General features: G+C 53.6%; 1 long non-coding RNA gene across 8 annotated transcripts in view; it reads left to right on the plus strand.

Moving 5' to 3' along the window:
- The window catches only part of LOC140425435 (uncharacterized), a 153,710-nt gene that overhangs the window by 38,665 nt on the left and 95,852 nt on the right, over window positions 1–19,193 (plus strand). The window contains exon 5 of one of the 8 annotated variants that reach the window (XR_011947859.1): window positions 18,997–19,061. The exons of the other annotated variants lie outside the window; for them this stretch is intronic. This is a non-coding gene — a long non-coding RNA (uncharacterized lncRNA). The remainder of the gene's footprint in view (window positions 1–18,996; window positions 19,062–19,193) is intronic. 8 annotated transcript variants of the gene reach the window in all.

Here is a 19,193-nt window from a genome sequence, read left to right on the forward strand (position 1 = left end):
CAATAATTTCCCGACCACTACCGGAAAACAATTCTTCCTGTTAGGATAATATAGCAGAAAACAATTTTCCTTGTTCGGATAAGGTACGGTGACACAATTCCTCAAGCTGGGATAATGTACTGGAACACAATTCTTTCTGTTGTGATAATGTGCCGGAACACAATTCCTCATGGTGGGGTAATACACGGGAACACAATTCGTCATATTGGGATAATGTACTGGAACACAACTTGTGGGAGGAACCCGGAGCACCCGAGGGAACCCACACAGGCACGGGCAGAACATGCAGACTCCACGCAGACAGTGACCCAAGCCGGGAATCGAACCCGTGTCCCTGGCGCTGTGAAGCAACAGTGCTAATCACTGTGCTACGGTCATGCCTAAAGTGTACTTCAATACAATACATCATGCTGGGATAATGTCCTGGAACACATTTTCTCCTGTTTGAATAATGTCCTGGAACACAATTCCTCATGCTAGGATAATGAAAAGGAATACAATTCCTCATGTTGGGATAATGTACCGGAATAAAATTCCCCATGTTGGGATAATGTACTGGAACATAATTCTTCATGTTGGAATAATGTCCTGAAACACAATTCCTCATGCTGGGGTAATGTACTGGAACACAATTCTTCATGTTGGAATAATGTCCTGGAACACAATTCCTCATGCTGGGATAATGTACTGGAACACAATTCCTCATGTTGGAATAATGTCCTGGAACACAATTCCTCATGCTGGGATAATGTACTGGAACACAATTCTTCATGTTGGAATAATGTCCTGGAACACAATTCCTCATGCTGGGATAATGTACTGGAACACAATTCCTCATGTTGGGATAATGTACTGGAACACAATTCTTCATGTTGGAATAATGTCCTGGAACACAATTCCTCATGCTGGGAGAATGTACTGGAACACAATTCCTCATGTTGGGGTAATGTACCGTAATACAATTCCCCATGTTGGGATAATGTATCGGAATATCATGGAACACATCTCTGGTGGTGAGCTTGGAGGTGAAAAGGTTTAATTAGATAGGATAGTGGTATACCTGGAAGCCCACCATCTTCCTGTCTTCACCACAGTTAAGTTCTGGCAGGAAGGCGAATGGTTGACCTTGCTGCCCCACCACGAGCTGAGATTCATCGTAGGCCAATTATTCATCAGATAAAGGCCTCATGCCATCACTGCTGGTATCAACCCAGTGGTAGGTAGACCTGTCACCATGCAGCATGCATGGCAGGTGAAACTGTGCAGTCAGCTCCTGGGGTGGGCGTCGGGGGCATCCATCAATTAAAGGCACTCAGTGCCTGATCGAGTGATGGCTCATCGGGAGTGGTGGGGATCCCACTTCGAGCCACTCCCCCTGCCTCTGCTCCCGACACCCATGAACCCTTCTAGCGATTACCACCCCACAAAAACACCCCCCACACCTCAAGTTACTTACCTGTGGCCTTGGTCGCTCTGTGATCCTGAGAATCCTGAGTCCTTCTGGCAGCAGTCACTTCCTCCCCAACGGCGCTGCTGAACACAAGAGCTTCTAACCTCTGACTGGCTGGCAGTTCCTGGTTGGCGAGACATTTCCGCTGGGGTCTTGGTTCCAGGGGAGGGCCCACTACTGACCTCACCACTGCCTGGTTGGCTTGTGGTTCAACAGGCGTTCCCAAAAAGAGGCAGTGTAGATCTCTCACCAGCAAGTGTAATCCTCGAGGCCTCAATAAGATTCTGTCTCATGTGGGTTACAGAAATGCAAGCTCATTCTGTCCACTCTTTATCCAATCTCAGAGATCGGGAGATCAGCTTCAGATAACAATATATATTTCAACTGATCTTTCACATGGTATTGTCTGAGGCACAGTAATGGTAATTTTGATTACTAAGAATTTAATACCACAATGAATAATGGACAGGAAAGTGAAAGAAAACATCTTGTTAAAACTATTTTTGGTTTATTTTGACAGAGAAAAACATACCTCCTGTTATATAAGAACTGAGACTGATTATTGTTGTCAGACCTCAGCTTTGTGGGAATCTGATATGAAAGTCAAACATGCATATGCTTTGGCTTAAACCAGTACACACTCCCATTATACCATGAGTTTGTGCCAGATTTATTCTGATACTGCCACTTTTACACAGTAATTGGGGTTTTGAAAGATATCTGAACAATGTCCGTGCTCTGAATATAAAGCAAATGAGTTTGCTAAACTTTGAGAACATTTATAAATTTTGCAAGTACTGTGCTTTTTCATGGAATTACATAGAATTTACATACAGTACAGACAGGACATTCAGCCTGACAGGTCTATGTTGGGTTCTTATACTCTCCATGAGGTCTCCGACCTGACATCATCTCAATCTATCAACATATTCTTCTCTTACCCCATACCCTGATATATAGCTGTCGCTTAAACGTACTTCTGTTGATTGTCTCAACCACTCCATGTGGTAATATGTTCCATAACCTCACCACACTTCGCTTAAAAAGTTTCTCCTGAATCCCTGGTTGGATTTGTGAGTGGCCATCTTAATCCTGATCTCCCCCACAAGTAGAAACATTGGGTGGAATCTTGCAATCAGTGAACAGAGCGCTGGCTGGGGTGGGGATTGGAGGGGTGGACAGGGACCAGTGTCTAGCTCTCCAGCTGCACAGCCGAGTTTTCTCTCCAGATTCTTGGCACTTTGTGCACCGAACATCTCGGGGCCGTGGTTTTTGCCATCATGCCGGTGAGGGCAGAGCCTGAGAGAGCTGGCACCATCGGCTCAACAGAGTTCAAGGGCGCCCTGATCTGCATTAAAAAGAAACTCCCCCCCCCCGGACATGGGGGACCCTCCCCTCCAAAAGCACCGGGCAACCCCCTCTCCTCACCGCAGATGCACTGGGGAAACATCACCCTCCCCACAAGCATGAGGGAAACCCCCACCCCCTAAAAGTATTGACTCAACCCCACCCACATACATGCACTAGGGCAACATCCCCCCACCACGCATAAGTGGACCCCCACTCCAAGAGGGCACGCTGCTGGCACAGCCGCCTGGCAGTGCCAGCCTGGCAATACCACCCAGGTTGACTTCCCCTCAACTGTTTCCAGTTTTCTAATAGCTATTGTAAACCTCTCCGACGAGTCATCACGTTGATGAGGGGGGAATTCCTTACCGGGGGAACATATGGTGGGGAAGCTCTTTAAATACATTCAAATTCATTTGAATTCAATGCAAAGGCCGGGAACTTTGATACATCACCGTATCACAGGCTAACGGCGGGGAAAATCGGGAAACGAGATCTCGTCGGTGAGAATCTCGTTTCCCAATTGCCATGAGATTTTGCGCTCATGGCGTATGTGGGTGCAAAATCGCCCTCATCATTTCTGTGTCTACCCCTCTAGAATCCCTTCCTAATGGGTCAAATGGGTCACCTCTTAGACCTCTACTTCCTAGAGAAGAGAGCTTCTGCCTGTTCAGACTTTCCTATTAGCTGTAACCTCTTAGTTGTAATATCATTCTTGGAAATCCCTTTTTGCACTGTCTCTAATGCTTCTCTATCTTTCTTGTAATTTGAAGCACAGAGCTGAAGACAGCAGTGTGATCTCATCAAGGTTCTATATAAGGTTAACATAGCTGGCTATGACCTTCAGTCATATAGCTCATGGAGAAAGTTCCACGGAGTTTCACAAAAGGCAGGGATGAAGGTGGAGAGGCCAAATGATACAGGAGAGATATGGAGGGATGACTGACAGGTCGGCCAATATGAAACGTTTTGAGGAGGTTTTCACAGGTCCGGGGAGAAATGGAAGGAGGATTTAGGGATGGTGCTCATGCATCTGGCAACAGAAGAGTTAGGTCCCCCACCCAACGGATGTGGCAGGCCATTTAGATTGCTATTTACATTGGCGGGATAGTACTATCCCACCGGGTGGGAGGAACAGTAAAATCCTGGCCTTAATTTCCAAAGAATTGGGGCAAAGGCCATAAATGGAGTACTGGAGGGCTGGATCCAAGGTTTTGAAGGAGGCTGAGGAGGACAAGGCCATGCAGGGATCGGAAGATGTGGATGATGATTTGGGGTTTTATATTGCAGAATGGAGGAAATGCAGGTCGACAAGTGAGGGCAAGTGGGACACCATTTGATTCAGGGCTTAATACAAGTGGTGGGGTGTTTGGGTGCTGGGATTTACAGAGTGTGGATGATGGCACTCCAAGTAGGAGGACACGGGAAAAATTGAGGTTAGAGGTGGTGAAAATGTGAATAAAGGAATCAGAAATTAGAAACTGTGGTAGGTGCTAGCAAAGTTGCGGTGGTTGAAATTAGTGAGAGCTGGGTTTAGGGCTGGAATTCCAGACTTTTGGGCCTAGCATGCTTAAGATCCAGCCTCCATGATGAAGCAATGGAAATTGGGAATGCTTGCTAGGATTTGTAGAGTTCTGAGAGGATTATAGAGCTGAAAGACCTTACAGAGGCAGGGAGGAACAAGGCCATGTAGGCATTGAACACAGTCAGATTTTGTAGGGTTGGTTTATGGGATAATTCAGCAGTCTGACAGCACAAGAGATGGCTGTGGAGTTCAGAGAATCATGGAATCAACAGTGCGGAAGGAGGCCATTTGGCCCATCGAGTCTGCACTGGCCCTTGGAAAGAGCACCCTACTTAAACGCCTCCACCCTATCCCCGTAACCCAGCAACCCCACCTAAACGTTTGGACACTTTGGGGCAATTTAACATGGCCAATCCACCTAACCCTCACATCTTTGGACTGTGGGAGGAACCTCCGGAGCACCCAGAGGAAACCCACGCAGACATGGGGATAAAGTGCAAACTCAACACAGTCACCGAAGGCCAGAATTGAACCCGGGTCCCTGGAGCTGTGAGGCAGCAGTGCTAACCCCAAGTTGTGGGAAATGGTTTCGATCAGGCCACTGAGCTTTGTTTACATTTTACAACTGACTAGTTTCTGCCTCTAGTTATTATCTTGCATGCATTCCACAATGTCATCCTTCAAATAAGCCAACTCGAGTTTATCTACAGTGTGGACAGTTTGGTTTAAAAATATGCTGGCAGTGCGCTATGTCAATACTTTCCCAGATTGTACAAGTGCATTCTTGTAATCCTTAGGGTTGGCAGGGTTTTCCATTAACTTCAGTGTGTACAGAACTTATGAATTCCCACCTCATCTGGAAATACCAGAGTGATAGATGTAAAGTTTCCTGAGTGTTTTCTCTGTGGTGGAGGGACAGTGCCGATCATGCTATTTTCCCATGTTTAGATAGTTTAGACTGTGTTACTAAATGTGTGTTTCCGAGAAGCAGTATGTCTGTTGTCCAACATAGCTGGCCACTTGAAAAATTCAAACCATTTAATCGTTTCAGTGCAATTGCCCCCATATTTTTCTGTCAGCACTCGCAAAATTGTGTAGCTTACAACCTTTTTACATTGGAACAAATGAGCAGAGCTCCCATAGGGCTGAATGCAGAGCCAGCAACAACAGCAACTTGCATTTATATAGCACCTTTGATGTAGTAAAATGTCCCAAGGAGCATGATTTATCGAAATTTAGCACCATAAATTATAGGAGCAGAATTAGACATTCGGCCCATCGAGTCTGCTCCGCCATTCAATCATGGCGGATATGTTTCTCATCCCCATTCTCCTGCCTTCTCCCCATAACCCCTGATCCTCTTATTAATCAAGAACCTATCTATCTCTGTCTTCAAGCCACTCAGTGGTTTGGCCTCCACAGCCTTCTGCGGCAATGAGTTCCACAGATTCACCACCCACTGGCTGAAGAAATTCCTCCTCATCTTGTAAAGGATCGTTCCTTCTGTCTGAGGCTGTGCCCTTGAGTTCTAGATTCTCCTACCAGTGGATACATCTCCACATCCACTCTATCCAGGCCTCTCAGTATCCTGTAAGTTTCAATAAGCTCCCCCCTCATCCTTCTAAACTCCAACGATTACAGACCCAGAGTCCTCAACTGCCCTTTTTATGACAAGTCCTTCATTCCAGCGATCATTCTTGTGAATCTCCTCTGGACCCTTTCCAAGGCCAGCTTAGATACGGGGCCCAAAACTGCTCACAATACTCCAAATGGGGTCTGACCAGAGCCTTATACAACCTCAGAAATACATCACTGCTCCTGTATTACAGCCCTTTCGACATGAATGCTAACATTGCATTTGCCTTCCTAACAGCCGACTGAACCTGCACGTTAACCTGAAGAGAATCTTGAACAAGGACTCCAAAGTCCCTTTGTGCTTCTGATTTTCTCAGCCTTTACCCATTTAAAAAATAGTCTTTGCCTCCATTCTTCCTACCAAAATGCATAACCTCACATTTTTCCACATTGTATTCCATCTGCTACTTCTTTGCCCACTCTCCTCGCCTGTCCAAGTCCTTCTGCAGCCCCACTGCTTCCTCAACACTACCTGTCCCTCTACATATCTTTGTATCCTCTGCAAACCTAGCCACAATGCCCTCAGTTCCTTCTTCCAGATTATTTTTTTTAAATTTAGAGTACCCAGTTCATTTTTTCCAATTAAGGGGCAATTTAGCGTGGCCAATCCACCTAGCTTGCACATTTTTGGGTTGTGGGGGCAAAACCCACGCAAACATGGGGAGAATGTGCAAACTCCACACCGACAGTGACCCAGCGCCGGGGTCGAACCTGGGACCTTTGTGCCGTGAGGCCGCAGTGCTAACCACTGCACCACCGTGCTGCCCTCTTCTTCCACATCATTAATGTATATTGTGAATAGCTGTGGTCCCGACACTGACCCCTGCGGATCACCACTAGACACCGGCTGCCATCCTAAAAAATACCCCATTATACCCACTTTCTGCCTTTTGCCAGTCAGCCAATCCTTATCCATGCTAGTACCTTGCCCCCGAACTCTATGGGCTCTTCTCTTATTTAGCAGTCTCCTATACGGCATCTTGTCAAAGGCCTTCTGGAAATCCAAATACATCACGTCCACTGGGTCTCCTTTGTCTAACTTCCTCGTCGCCTCCTCAAAGAACTCTAACAGACTTGTCAGGCATGACTTCCCTTGACAAAGCCGTGCTGACTCAGTCCTATTTTACCATGCACTTCCAATACTTCAGTCCGGGTGATTTATCCACCTTCAGTCTTTTCAGTTCCCTCAGCGCCTTCTCCTTAGTGATGGCCACTACTCTCACCTCTGCCCTTGACTCTCTTGAAGTTCTGGTATGACACTGGTGTCTTCCACCATGAAGACTGATGCAAAGTAACTATTCAGTTCCTCTGTAATTTCTTTGTTCCCTGTTACTACTTCTCCAGCCTCATTTTCTAGTCGTCCAATGTCCATTCTTGCCTCTCTCTTACCTTTGTGTGGCACCGAGCCACATAAGAAGATATTTGGACAGGTGAGCAAATGCTTGATGCGACAGGTAGATTCAAAATAGGAGAAAAGGGCAAGGGGGTTTAGAAAGGGAGTTCCATTTCATTCCAAGGCAGCTGAAGACCACTCACTGATGGAGTGATTGAAATAGAAGAGTTGTAGAGCTGGAGGACAAGTAGGAAAGGGGGAGAGCATGGAGGAACTTAAATACAAAGAAGTGGACAAGTGAAGGATAATTGCGAGAGTGTGATGTCGACAGGTATGGAAGACTCTTCTGCATGCAAATATGCCACTACATAATGCGGCACTTTTATATAAGATGGTTTCTGCTTCAACCCCACTGGTCTGAATTCAATTAATTGGACTTGGTTGAGACAGCGAGGGGAGTTAAGCCTCACTGTTTTTCATTGTTTGTTATTGGGATGAGGGCTTCGCTGGCTGATCCCTAATTGCCCTTGAAAAGATGGGTGGTGAGCTACCTTCTTGAACCGTTGCAGTCCATGTGGTGCAGTTACACCCACAGTGTTGTTAGGAAGGGAATTGAAGGATTTTGACCCAGTGATAGCGAAGGAGCGGCGTTATATTTCCAAGTCAGGATGGCGAGTGACTTGGAGGGGAATTTCTGAGTGGTGGTGTTCCCATGTGTCTGCTGCCCCTGTCCTTCCAGATGATAGTGATTGTGGGTTTGAAAGGTGTTGCCTAAGGAGCCTTGGTGAGTTTCGGCAATGCGTTTTGTAGATGGTACACACAGCTGCCAATGTGCATCAGTGGTGAAGGGAGTGAATGTTTGCGGATGCAGTGCCAATCAAGTTGGCAGCTTTGTCCTGGATGGTAACGAGCTTCTTGAACGTTGGAGCTGCACTCATCCAAGGTTGGGAGAGTATTCCATAACATTCCTGACTTAGTAAGAAGTCTTACAACACCAGATTAACGTCCAACAGGTTTGTTTCAAATCACTAGCTTTCGGAACACTGCTTCATATTGTACACTGATCCCTGCAGGAAAAGGCATGGATTTGAACATTGAGCAGAAATGGGATTGGGATAAGCTATGATGTCCTTGATAGCTAAATAGCCTGCTGAATCTTACTGTCTCAGCTCATGCTGTGAAGAATACCTCTGGGTCAAGGTTCTTGGAACGATATGAGTATTTGTGTGGCAAAGTAAGAGTTGGTGCTTGCAGGAGAGGAAATGTGAAAACAAAATGATAGCTGTTACAAGCAGGACTATGATTTGATTCTGCATTTAACATGAATCGGGTATAATAACATTGTGCTCATGTTTCTGGGCCAGTAATCCATAGGGCTGTGTAAATTTCCAGAGAACTGGGGCATCATTCTCCGACCCCCTGCCGGGTTGGAGAATGGCCGTTGGCCGCCGTGAATCCCGCCCCCGCCCCCGCCGAAGTCTCCGGTACCGGAGATTGGGCGGGAGCAGGAATCGGGCTGCGCCGGTTGGCGGGACCCCCCGTTCAATTCTCCGGCCCGGTTGGGCCGAAGTCCCGCCCAGAAATTGCCTGTCCCGCCGGCGTAGATCAAAGCTGGTATTTACCGGCGGGACCAGGCGGCGTGGGTGGGCTCTGGGGTCCTGGGGGGGGGGCGCGGGGCGATCTGACCCCGGGGGGTGTCCCCACCGTGGCCTGGCCCGCGATTGGGGCCCACCAATCCGCGGGCGGGCCTGTGCCGTGGGGGCACTCTTTCCCTTCCGCCTCCGCCACGGCCTCAACCATGGCGGAGGTGGAAGAGACTCTCCCCACTGCGCATGCGCGGGAAACTGTCGGCGGCCGCTGACGCTCCCGCGCATGCGCCGCATTTCCGCGCCAGCTGGCGGGGCAACAAACGCCATTTCCGCCAGCTGGCGGGGCGGAAATCCCTCCAGCGCCGGCCTAGCCCCTCAATGTTGGGGCTCGGCCCCCAAAGATGTGGAGCATTCCGCACCTTTGGGCCGGCACGATGCCCGTCTGATTGGCGCCGTTTTGGGCGCCAGTCGGCGGACATCGCGCCGTTGGGGGAGAATTTCGCCCCATGACTTTGAAACATAACGTGGCAATTTGCGCAGTTAAACTCAGTTAAACAAATCTGGACGTTAAAAATTAGTTTCAGTAAAAGTGACCATGGAACTATCAGATTGATGGTAATGGTTTATTTGTAATCTATAGTATCAGAAACCTGTCTGTCTGACCTGTGTGTGACTGCATGCCCAGACCAACTTTGCAGGAGTGAATTTGAAGGCCAGTGTATTTGAATGCTTGAGGGCAGGGATGGGGGTGGGGTTGGGGTGGGAGGCATGTAAAATAAAGCGGGTAGCCAGCTGATTGTCCTCCTGCCCACCCCCAATCTGGTTCCCACAGTACAGTGGGCGGGTAAAGCGTCAGACAGTCCACATTCCAGTAGACCCAAGTCGTGAACCCAGTGTGTCGGCTGCGGACTTTATTCAGTACCACCACATTCAGCTGGGATCCGTGCCACTTGCCGGGGGGCTTCTGCGAAGGCTGGGGGGGCTGGTAGGGGTTGGCCAAGGGGTGGGTTATGGGATTGCGGCTGGCAGATTGAGACCGTGCACAGCCGGCGCCATATTTTACGGCGCGACCGCTGCAGGATGTCAGCCGTGCGCATGCACGGCCCGGGACCCGGCCATTCTATACATAATCCGCCGGTGCTCGCCCCTCACCAATACCGGAATCATGAGGGGTTTGAGCTGATTCTTTTGACGTGAACCTCCCGCGGATTCTCTGTTTGAGCTGGCACTTAGCCGCAGGAACGGAGAATCCAGCCCAAGACATGGCAAAAGATGCAGGGTTATTCAGAGACAGTTGTTGACCGGATCGGAAATTGGAAGATGTTTTTAGGGGTGAATTTTTAGGCAACATCTTCAACCTAAAAAGGGAAGGAGCTGATTTATCACAGAATTTGAAATCAGCAACGAGGAGGTTGGCGAGAAGTTGGCTTTGTTTTCAGTGCTGTCCCCGCCTCCAGACAGCAGCGCGCGGTCGAGAAACACGTGGCTTGGGAACCGGAGAATTCAGCTCAATATTTCAGCTCACCAAACTGTTTCCTCATTTATCATTGGGTGGGAGTGTTTCTCTCCCCTGTACGTTCTAACGGCAACATTGGGTGTGATGAATGACCATGGCGGTGCTGCAGAACCGTAGCCCAACATTCATTCCACATGTGGCTGTTGCCACCATTACTGCACCATGACGGGGATGAAAGCTAACTTGTTAATATCTGCCTGCAGCAATATGCAAGCTTCCTGATGAAAAGCACAAAAGCCGATCTTTTATGTACTTTCCACGGCAAGAGAGAATTGAGTGAATCATTTGAAAATGAGATAAAGTTAATGTTTCAGTCAGTAACAGGGATCAACACATCAACACATCACTGGGACTGTTTTCCTTGGAGAAGAGAAGGCCGAGAGGAGATTTGATTCAAAACTCTGAGCAGTCTGGACAGAGTAGACAGGGAGAAACCGCTGCTGAAAGGGAGAAACCGCTGCTGAAAGGATCAAGAACGAGAGGGCACCGATTTAAAGTAATTGGCAAAAGAAGCAGTGGTGGCGCGAGGAAAACCTCTTTCACGTTAGGATCTGGATTGCGCTACCCAGGAGTGTGGTGGAGACAGGTCAAATCGAGGCGTTTAAAAGGAAATTATATTGTTATTCAAAGAGGAAGAATGTGCAGGGCTATGGGGAGAAGGCTGGGGAATGGCACTGGGTGAGTTGCTCATTTGGAGAGCTGCTGTAAACATGATGGGCCAAAGGGTAACAATTGTGAGATTCTGTGAAAAGATAGACTTGCATTTAAATAGCACCTCTCATATGTCCCACGGTATTTTACAGCTCGTGAATTTCATAAGTGTTCACTGTTGTAATTGAAGATAATGTGGAAGCCAATTTGCACACAGCAAGGTCCCACGTATAACACTATGATACTGATCAGATCACCTGTTTTCTAGCTGTTGGTTGAAGGATAAATATTGGCAAATAAAGTAAAGTGGCCATAGTCCCAGGTGAGGTAGCTGGGCAGTGGTGTGGAGCCCAGGCGAGGTAGCTGGAGCAGTGGTGTGGAGCCCAGGCGAGGTAGCTGGAGCAGTGGTGTGGAGCCCAGGCGATGCAGCTGGAGCAGTGGTGTGGGGCCCAGGTGATGCAGCCGGAGCAGTGGTGTGGGGGCCAGGTGAGGTAGCTGGAGCAGTGGTGTGGAGCCGAGGCGAGGTAGCTGGAGCAGTGGTGTGGGGCCCAGGCGAGGTAGCTGGAGAAGTGGTGTGGAGCCAAGGCGATGCAGCTGGAGCAGTGGTGTGGGGCCCAGGTGATGCAGCCGGAGCAGTGGTGTGGGGGCCAGGTGAGGTAGCTGGAGCAGTGGTGTGGAGCCCAGGCGAGGTAGCTGGGGCAGTGGTGTGGAGCCCAGGCGAGGTAGCTGGAGCAGTGGTGTGGGGCCCAGGCGAGGTAGCTGGGGCAGTGGTGTGGGGCCCAGGCGAGGTAGCTGGAGCAGTGGTGTGGAGCCCAGGCGAGGTAGCTGGAGAAGTGGTGTGGAGCCCAGGCGATGCAGCTGGAGCAGTGGTGTGGGGCCCAGGTGATGCAGCCGGAGCAGTGGTGTGGGGGTCAGGTGAGGTAGCTGGAGCAGTGGTGTGGAGCCCAGGCGAGGTAGCTGGGGCAGTGGTGTGGAGCCCAGGCGAGGTAGCTGGAGCAGTGGTGTGGGGCCCAGGCGAGGTAGCTGGAGAAGTGGTGTGGAGCCCAGGCGATGCAGCTGGAGCAGTGGTGTGGGGCCCAGGTGATGCAGCCGGAGCAGTGGTGTGGGGGCCAGGTGAGGTAGCTGGAGCAGTGGTGTGGAGCCCAGGCGAGGTAGCTGGAGCAGTGGTGTGGGGCCCAGGTGAGGTAGCTGGGGCAGTGGTGTGGGGCCCAGGTGAGGTAGCTGGAGCAGTGGTGTGGAGCCCAGGCGAGGTAGCTGGGGCAGTGGTGTGGAGCCCAGGCGAGGTAGCTGGAGCAGTGGTGTGGAGCCCAGGCGAGGTAGCTGGGGCAGTGGTGTGGGGCCCAGGCGAGGTAGCTGGAGAAATGGTGTGGAGCCCAGGCGAGGTAGCTGGAGCAGTGGTGTGGAGCCCAGGCGAGGTAGCTGGGGCAGTGGTGTGGAGCCCAGGTGAGGTAGCTGGAGCAGTGGTGTGGGGCCCAGGCGAGGTAGCTGGAGCAGTGGTGTGGATCCCACGCGAGGCAGCTGGAGCAGTGGTGTGGAGCCCAGGTGAGGTAGCTGGGGCAGTGGTGTGGAGCCCAGGCGAGGTAGCTGGAGAAGTGGTGTGGGGCCCAGGCGAGGTAGCTGGAGCAGTGGTGTGGGGCCCAGGCGATGCAGCCGGAGCAGTGGTGTGGAGTCCAGGTGAGGTAGCTGGGGCAGAGGTGTGGATCCCACGCGAGGTAGCTGGAGCAGTGGTGTGGGGCCCAGGTGAGGTAGCTGGAGAAGTGGTGTGGGGCCCAGGCGAGGTAGCTGGAGCAGTGGTGTGGAGCCCAGGTGAGGTAGCTGGAGAAGTGGCGTGGGGCCCAGGCGAGGTAGCTGGAGCAGTGGTGTGGAGCCCAGGTGAGGTAGCTGGAGAAATGGTGTGGAGCCCAGGTGAGGTAGCTGGAGCAGTGGTGTGGGGCCCAGGCGAGGTAGCTGGGGCAGTGGTGTGGGGCCCAGGCGATGCAGCCGGAGCAGTGGTGTGGGGCCCAGGCGAGGTAGCTGGAGCAGTGGTGTGGAGCCCAGGTGAGGTAGCTGGAGAAATGGTGTGGAGCCCAGGTGAGGTAGCTGGAGCAGTGGTGTGGGGCCCAGGTGAGGTAGCTGGGGCAGTGGTGTGGAGCCCAGGCGAGGTAGCTGGTGCAGTGGTGTGGAGCCCAGGCGAGGTAGCTGGAGCAGTGTTGTGGGGCCCAGGTGAGGTAGCTGGAGCTGTGGTGTGGAGCCCAGGCGATGCAGCCGGAGCAGTGGTGTGGGGCCCAGGTGAGGTAGCTGGAGAAATGGTGTGGGGCCCAGGCGAGATAGCTGGAGCAGTGGTGTGGAGCCCAGACGAGGTAGCTGGAGCAGTGGTGTGGAGCCCAGGCGAGGTAGCAGAGCAGTGGTGTGGAGCCCAGGCGAGGTAGCTGGGGCAGTGGTGTGGGGCCCAGGTGAGGTAGCTGGAGCAGTGGTGTGGAGCCCAGGTGAGGTAGCTGGAGCAGTGGTGTGGAGCCCAGGTGAGGTAGCTGGAGAAGTGGTGTGAAGCCCAGGCGAGGTAGCTGGGGCAGTGGTGTGGAGTCCAGGTGAGGTAGCTGGAGCAGTGGTGTGGAGCCCAGGCGAGGTAGCTGGAGCAGTGGTGTGGGGCCCAGGTGAGGTAGCTGGAGCAGTGGTGTGGAGCCCAGGCGAGGTAGCTGGAGCAGTGGTGTGGGGCCCAGGCGAGGTAGCTGGAGCAGTGGTGTGGAGCCCAGGCGAGGTAGCTAGAGCAGTGGTGTGGAGCCCAGGAGAGGTAGCTGGAGCAGTGGTGTGGATCCCACGCGAGGCAGCTGGAGCAGTGGTGTGGAGCCCAGACGAGGTAGCTGGAGCAGTGGTGTGGAGCCCAGACGAGGTAGCTGGAGCAGTGGTGTGGAGCCCAGGCGAGGTAGCTGGAGCAGTGGTGTGGAGCCCAGGCGAGGTAGCTGGAGCAGTGGTGTGGAGCCCAGGCGAGGTAGCTGGGGCAGTGGTGTGGGGCCCAGGCGAGGTAGCTGGTGCAGTGGTGTGGAGCACAGGCGAGGTAGCTGGAGCAGTGGTGTGGAGCCCAGGCGAGGTAGCTGGAGCAGTGGTGTGGAGCCCAGGCGAGGTAGCTGGAGCAGTGGTGTGGAGCCCAGGCAAGGTAGCTGGAGCAATGGTGTGGAGCCCAGGCGATGCAGCCGAAGCAGTGGTGTGGAGCCCAGGCGAGGTAGCTGGAGCAGTGGTGTGGATCCCACGCGAGGTAGCTGGAGCAGTGGTGTGGAGCCCAGGTGAGGTAGCTGGAGCAGTGGTGTGGAGCCCAGGTGAGGTAGCTGGAGCAGTGGTGTGGAGCCCAGGCGAGGTAGCTGGAGCAGTGGTGTGGGGCCCAGGTGAGGTAGCTGGGGCAGTGGTGTGGGGCCCAGGTGAGGTAGCTGGAGCAGTGGTGTGGAGCCCAGGCGAGGTAGCTGGGGCAGTGGTGTGGAGCCCAGGCGAGGTAGCTGGAGCAGTGGTGTGGAGTCCAGGCGAGGTAGCTGGGACAGTGGTGTGGGGCCCAGGCGAGGTAGCTGGAGAAATGGTGTGGAGCCCAGGCGAGGTAGCTGGAGCAGTGGTCTGGAGCCCAGGCGAGGTAGCTGGGGCAGTGGTGTGGAGCCCAGGTGAGGTAGCTGGAGTAGTGGTGTGGAGTCCAGGTGAGGTAGCTGGAGAAATGGTGTGGAGCCCAGGCGAGGTAGCTGGGGCAGTGGTGTGGAGTTCAGGTGAGGTAGCTGGAGAAATGGTGTGGGGCCCAGGCGAGGTAGCCGGAGCAATGGTGTGGAGCCCAGGTGAGGTAGCTGGAGCAGTGGTGTGGGGCCCAGGCGAGGTAGCTGGAGCAGTGGTGTGGATCCCACGCGAGGCAGCTGGAACAGTGGTGTGGAGCCCAGGTGAGGTAGCTGGGGCAGTGGTGTGGAGCCCAGGCGAGGTAGCTGGAGAAGTGGTGTGGGGCCCAGGCGAGGTAGCTGGAGCAGTGGTGTGGGGTCCAGGCGATGCAGCCGGAGCAGTGGTGTGGAGTCCAGGTGAGGTAGCTGGGGCAGTGGTGTGGATCCCACGCGAGGTAGCTGGAGCAGTGGTGTGGGGCCCAGGTGAGGTAGCTGGAGAAGTGGTGTGGGGCCCAGGCGAGGTAGCTGGAGCAGTGGTGTGGAGCCCAGGTGAGGTAGCTGGAGAAGTGGTGTGGGGCCCTGGCGAGGGAGCTGGAGCAGTGGTGTGGAGCCCAGGTGAGGTAGCTGGAGAAATGGTGTGGAGCCCAGGTGAGGTAGCTGGAGCAGTGGTGTGGGGCCCAGGCGAGGAAGCTGGGGCAGTGGTGTGGGGCCCAGGCGATGCAGCCGGAGCAGTGGTGTGGGGCCCAGGCGAGGTGGCTGGAGCAGTGGTGTGGAGCCCAGGTGAGGTAGCTGGAGAAATGGTGTGGAGCCCAGGTGAGGTAGCTGGAGCAGTGGTGTGGGGCCCAGGTGAGGTAGCTGGGGCAGTGGTGTGGAGCCCAGGCGAGGTAGCTGGTGCAGTGGTGTGGAGCCCAGGCGAGGTATCTGGAGCATTGGTGTGGGGCCCAGGTGAGGTAGCTGGAGCAGTGGTGTGGAGCCCAGGCGATGCAGCCGGAGCAGTGGTGTGGGGCCCAGGTGAGGTAGCTGGAGAAATGGTGTGGAGCCCAGGCGAGGTAGCAGAGCAGTGGTGTGGAGCCCAGGCGAGGTAGCTGTGGCAGTGGTGTGGGGCCCAGGTGAGGTAGCTGGAGCAGTGGTGTGGAGCCCAGGTGAGGTAGCTGGAGCAGTGGTGTGGAGCCCAGGTGAGGTAGCTGGAGAAGTGGTGTGGAGCCCAGGTGAGGTAGCTGGAGAAGTGGTGTGGAGCCCAGGCGAGGTAGCTGGGGCAGTGGTGTGGAGTCCAGGTGAGGTAGCTGGAGCAGTGGTGTGGAGCCCAGGCGAGGTAGCTGGAGCAGTGGTGTGGGGCCCAGGCGAGGTAGCTGGAGCAGTGGTGTGGGGCCCAGGCGAGGTAGCTGGAGCAGTGGTGTGGAGCCCAGGCGAGGTAGCTGGAGCAGTGGTGTGGGGCCCAGGTGAGGTAGCTGGGGCAGTGGTGTGGGGCCCAGGTGAGGTAGCTGGAGCAGTGGTGTGGAGCCCAGGCGAGGTAGCTGGGGCAGTGGTGTGGAGCCCAGGCGAGGTAGCTGGAGCAGTGGTGTGGAGCCCAGGCGAGGTAGCTGGGGCAGTGGTGTGGGGCCCAGGCGAGGTAGCTGGAGAAATGGTGTGGAGCCCAGGCGAGGTAGCTGGAGCAGTGGTGTGGAGCCCAGGCGAGGTAGCTGGGGCAGTGGTGTGGAGCCCAGGTGAGGTAGCTGGAGCAGTGGTGTGGGGCCCAGGCGAGGTAGCTGGAGCAGTGGTGTGGATCCCACGCGAGGCAGCTGGAGCAGTGGTGTGGAGCCCAGGTGATGTAGCTGGGGCAGTGGTGTGGAGCCCAGGCGAGGTAGCTGGAGAAGTGGTGTGGGGCCCAGGCGAGGTAGCTGGAGCAGTGGTGTGGGGCCCAGGCGATGCAGCCGGAGCAGTGGTGTGGAGTCCAGGTGAGGTAGCTGGGGCAGTGGTGTGGATCCCACGCGAGGTAGCTGGAGCAGTGGTGTGGGGCCCAGGTGAGGTAGCTGGAGAAGTGGTGTGGGGCCCAGGCGAGGTAGCTGGAGCAGTGGTGTGGAGCCCAGGCGAGGTACCTGGAGAAATGGTGTGGAGCCCAGGTGAGGTAGCTGGAGCAGTGGTGTGGGGCCCAGGCGAGGTAGCTGGGGCAGTGGTGTAGGGCCCAGGCGATGCAGCCGGAGCAGTGGTGTGGGGCCCAGGCGAGGTAGCTGGAGCAGTGGTGTGGAGCCCAGGTGAGGTAGCTGGAGAAATGGTGTGGAGCCCAGACGAGGTAGCTGGAGCAGTGGTGTGGAGCCCAGGTGAGGTAGCTGGAGCAGTGGTGTGGAGCCCAGGCGAGGTAGCTGGAGCAGTGGTGTGGAGCCCAGGCGAGGTAGCTGGAGCAGTGGTGTGGAGCCCAGGCGAGGTAGCTGGAGCAGTGGTGTGGAGCCCAGGCGAGGTAGCTGGGGCAGTGGTGTGGGGCCCAGGCGAGGTAGCTGGAGCAGTGGTGTGGAGCCCAGGCGAGGTAGCTGGAGCAGTGGTGTGGAGCCCAGGCGAGGTAGCTGGAGCAGTGGTGTGGAGCCCAGGCGAGGTAGCTGGAGCAGTGGTGTGGAGCCCAGGCGAGGTAGCTGGGGCAGTGGTGTGGGGCCCAGGCGAGGTAGCTGGAGCAGTGGTGTGGAGCCCAGGCGAGGTAGCTGGAGCAGTGGTGTGGAGCCCAGGCGAGGTAGCTGGAGCAGTGGTGTGGAGCCCAGGCGAGGTAGCTGGAGCAGTGGTGTGGAGCCCAGGCGAGGTAGCTGGAGCAGTGGTGTGGAGCCCAGGCGAGGTAGCTGGAGCAGTGGTGTGGAGCCCAGGCGAGGTAGCTGGAGCAGTGGTGTGGAGCCCAGGCGAGGTAGCTGGGGCAGTGGTGTGGGGCCCAGGCGAGGTAGCTGGAGCAGTGGTGTGGAGCCCAGGCGAGGTAGCTGGAGCAGTGGTGTGGAGCCCAGGCGAGGTAGCTGGAGCAGTGGTGTGGAGCCCAGGCGAGGTAGCTGGAGCAGTGGTGTGGAGCCCAGGTGAGGTAGCTGGAGGTGGGAAGAGAGAGTGTGAGGGAGTGAGGGGAGGGAGTGTGCCAGGGGATGGAAGAGAGTGTGAGTTGTTGGTGGAAAAGAGAGAATGTGTGGGGGTTGGGGGAAAGAGACTGTGGGAGAGACGGAGTGTATGGGGAAGGCTGTGGGGTTGGGGAGAGCAAGAGACTGTGGAGGGGGATGGAGCGGGTGGGAGAGAAAATGATCCACATTAATTCTTTGGCTGTGATGGCCTGAAGATGTGAAATGCAGTGGAATGTTTGTATTCCTGCTGGCAGCTTTACATGGAATATACATGGAATATACAGCACAGGAACAGGTCAAATGCTGGTATTTAAGTTCCGCACAAGCCTCCTCTCAACCTTCTTGATCACTCTATCAGGGTAACCTTCCGCTTCTTTCTTCCTCATGTGTTATCAACTTCCATGAATGTATCTATACCAGAATTATAGAATGGTTACAGAAGGAGGCCATTCAGCACATTGTCTCTACGTCAGTTCTCTGCAACAGCAACTCAGCTCGTCCAACTCCGACATTTTCCCTGTCGTCCAGTAAAATATTTTCTCTTCAGATAATTATCCAGTTCCCCTTTGAAAACCACATTTGAATTTGTCTCCACCACGCGCTCAGACAGTGCATTCTGCTTATTGCATAAAGATGTTTTCCTCATGTCGTCTCTGGTTCTTTTGTTAATCACCTTCGGGTTCGAGACCTTCTGCCGATGGGAACAGCTTCTCCCCATTTACGCTCTCCAGGCTTGTTATGAACATGTCCAACAAATCTCCCCTCAACCTTCTCTTCTCCAAGGAGACCTGGCCCAGCTTTGCCAATCTATCCACATTACTGAAGTCTCACATCCTCAGAACCCCCATTCCTGTAAATCTTTTCTGCCCCTTTCTAAATCCTTCACATCCTTCCCGTTGAGGCTGAACCAGTTTTTTAATGAAGCTTCATAACTTATTTGGTTTTGAACTCTGCACCCCCATGTATAAAACACAGGATTCAGTATAATTTATAAACTGCTTTCTCAACCTGTCCTGAACCTTCAGTGATTTATGCCCATATCCATCCAGCTCCCTCTGCCTCGGCCTTTCCTTTAGAATTGTGCCCTTTATTTTATGTCACCTCTCTTCATTCTTCTGACTTAAATGTATCACTTCACACTTCTTGACATTAAATTTTATCTGCCATGTGTCTACCTATTGCACCAGCCTGTCTGCATCCTCTTGAGTTCCATCACTGGCCTCCTCACAGTTCACAATACTTCCAAGTCTTGCATCATCTTCATATTTTGAAATTGTGTCCTGTACATCCAGATTTAGGTCATCAATATAAATCAAGAAAAGCAGCGATCCCTCCACACAGCAGCCCCCAGTCAGAAGTAAGTAAAGTCTTCTGTCATTCATGTTTTTAATAGGATTGAATGAAATAATTAAACTGTTGCACAATGGAATTCTAGCTATGCTAATGGATAATGATTCAAAATGCCACATAGTTCGAAATAAAACGCCGA

The sequence above is a fragment of the Scyliorhinus torazame genome, chromosome 6, assembly GCF_047496885.1.
Source record: "Scyliorhinus torazame isolate Kashiwa2021f chromosome 6, sScyTor2.1, whole genome shotgun sequence".
In the NCBI taxonomy this organism is placed as follows: Eukaryota; Metazoa; Chordata; class Chondrichthyes; order Carcharhiniformes; family Scyliorhinidae; genus Scyliorhinus; species Scyliorhinus torazame.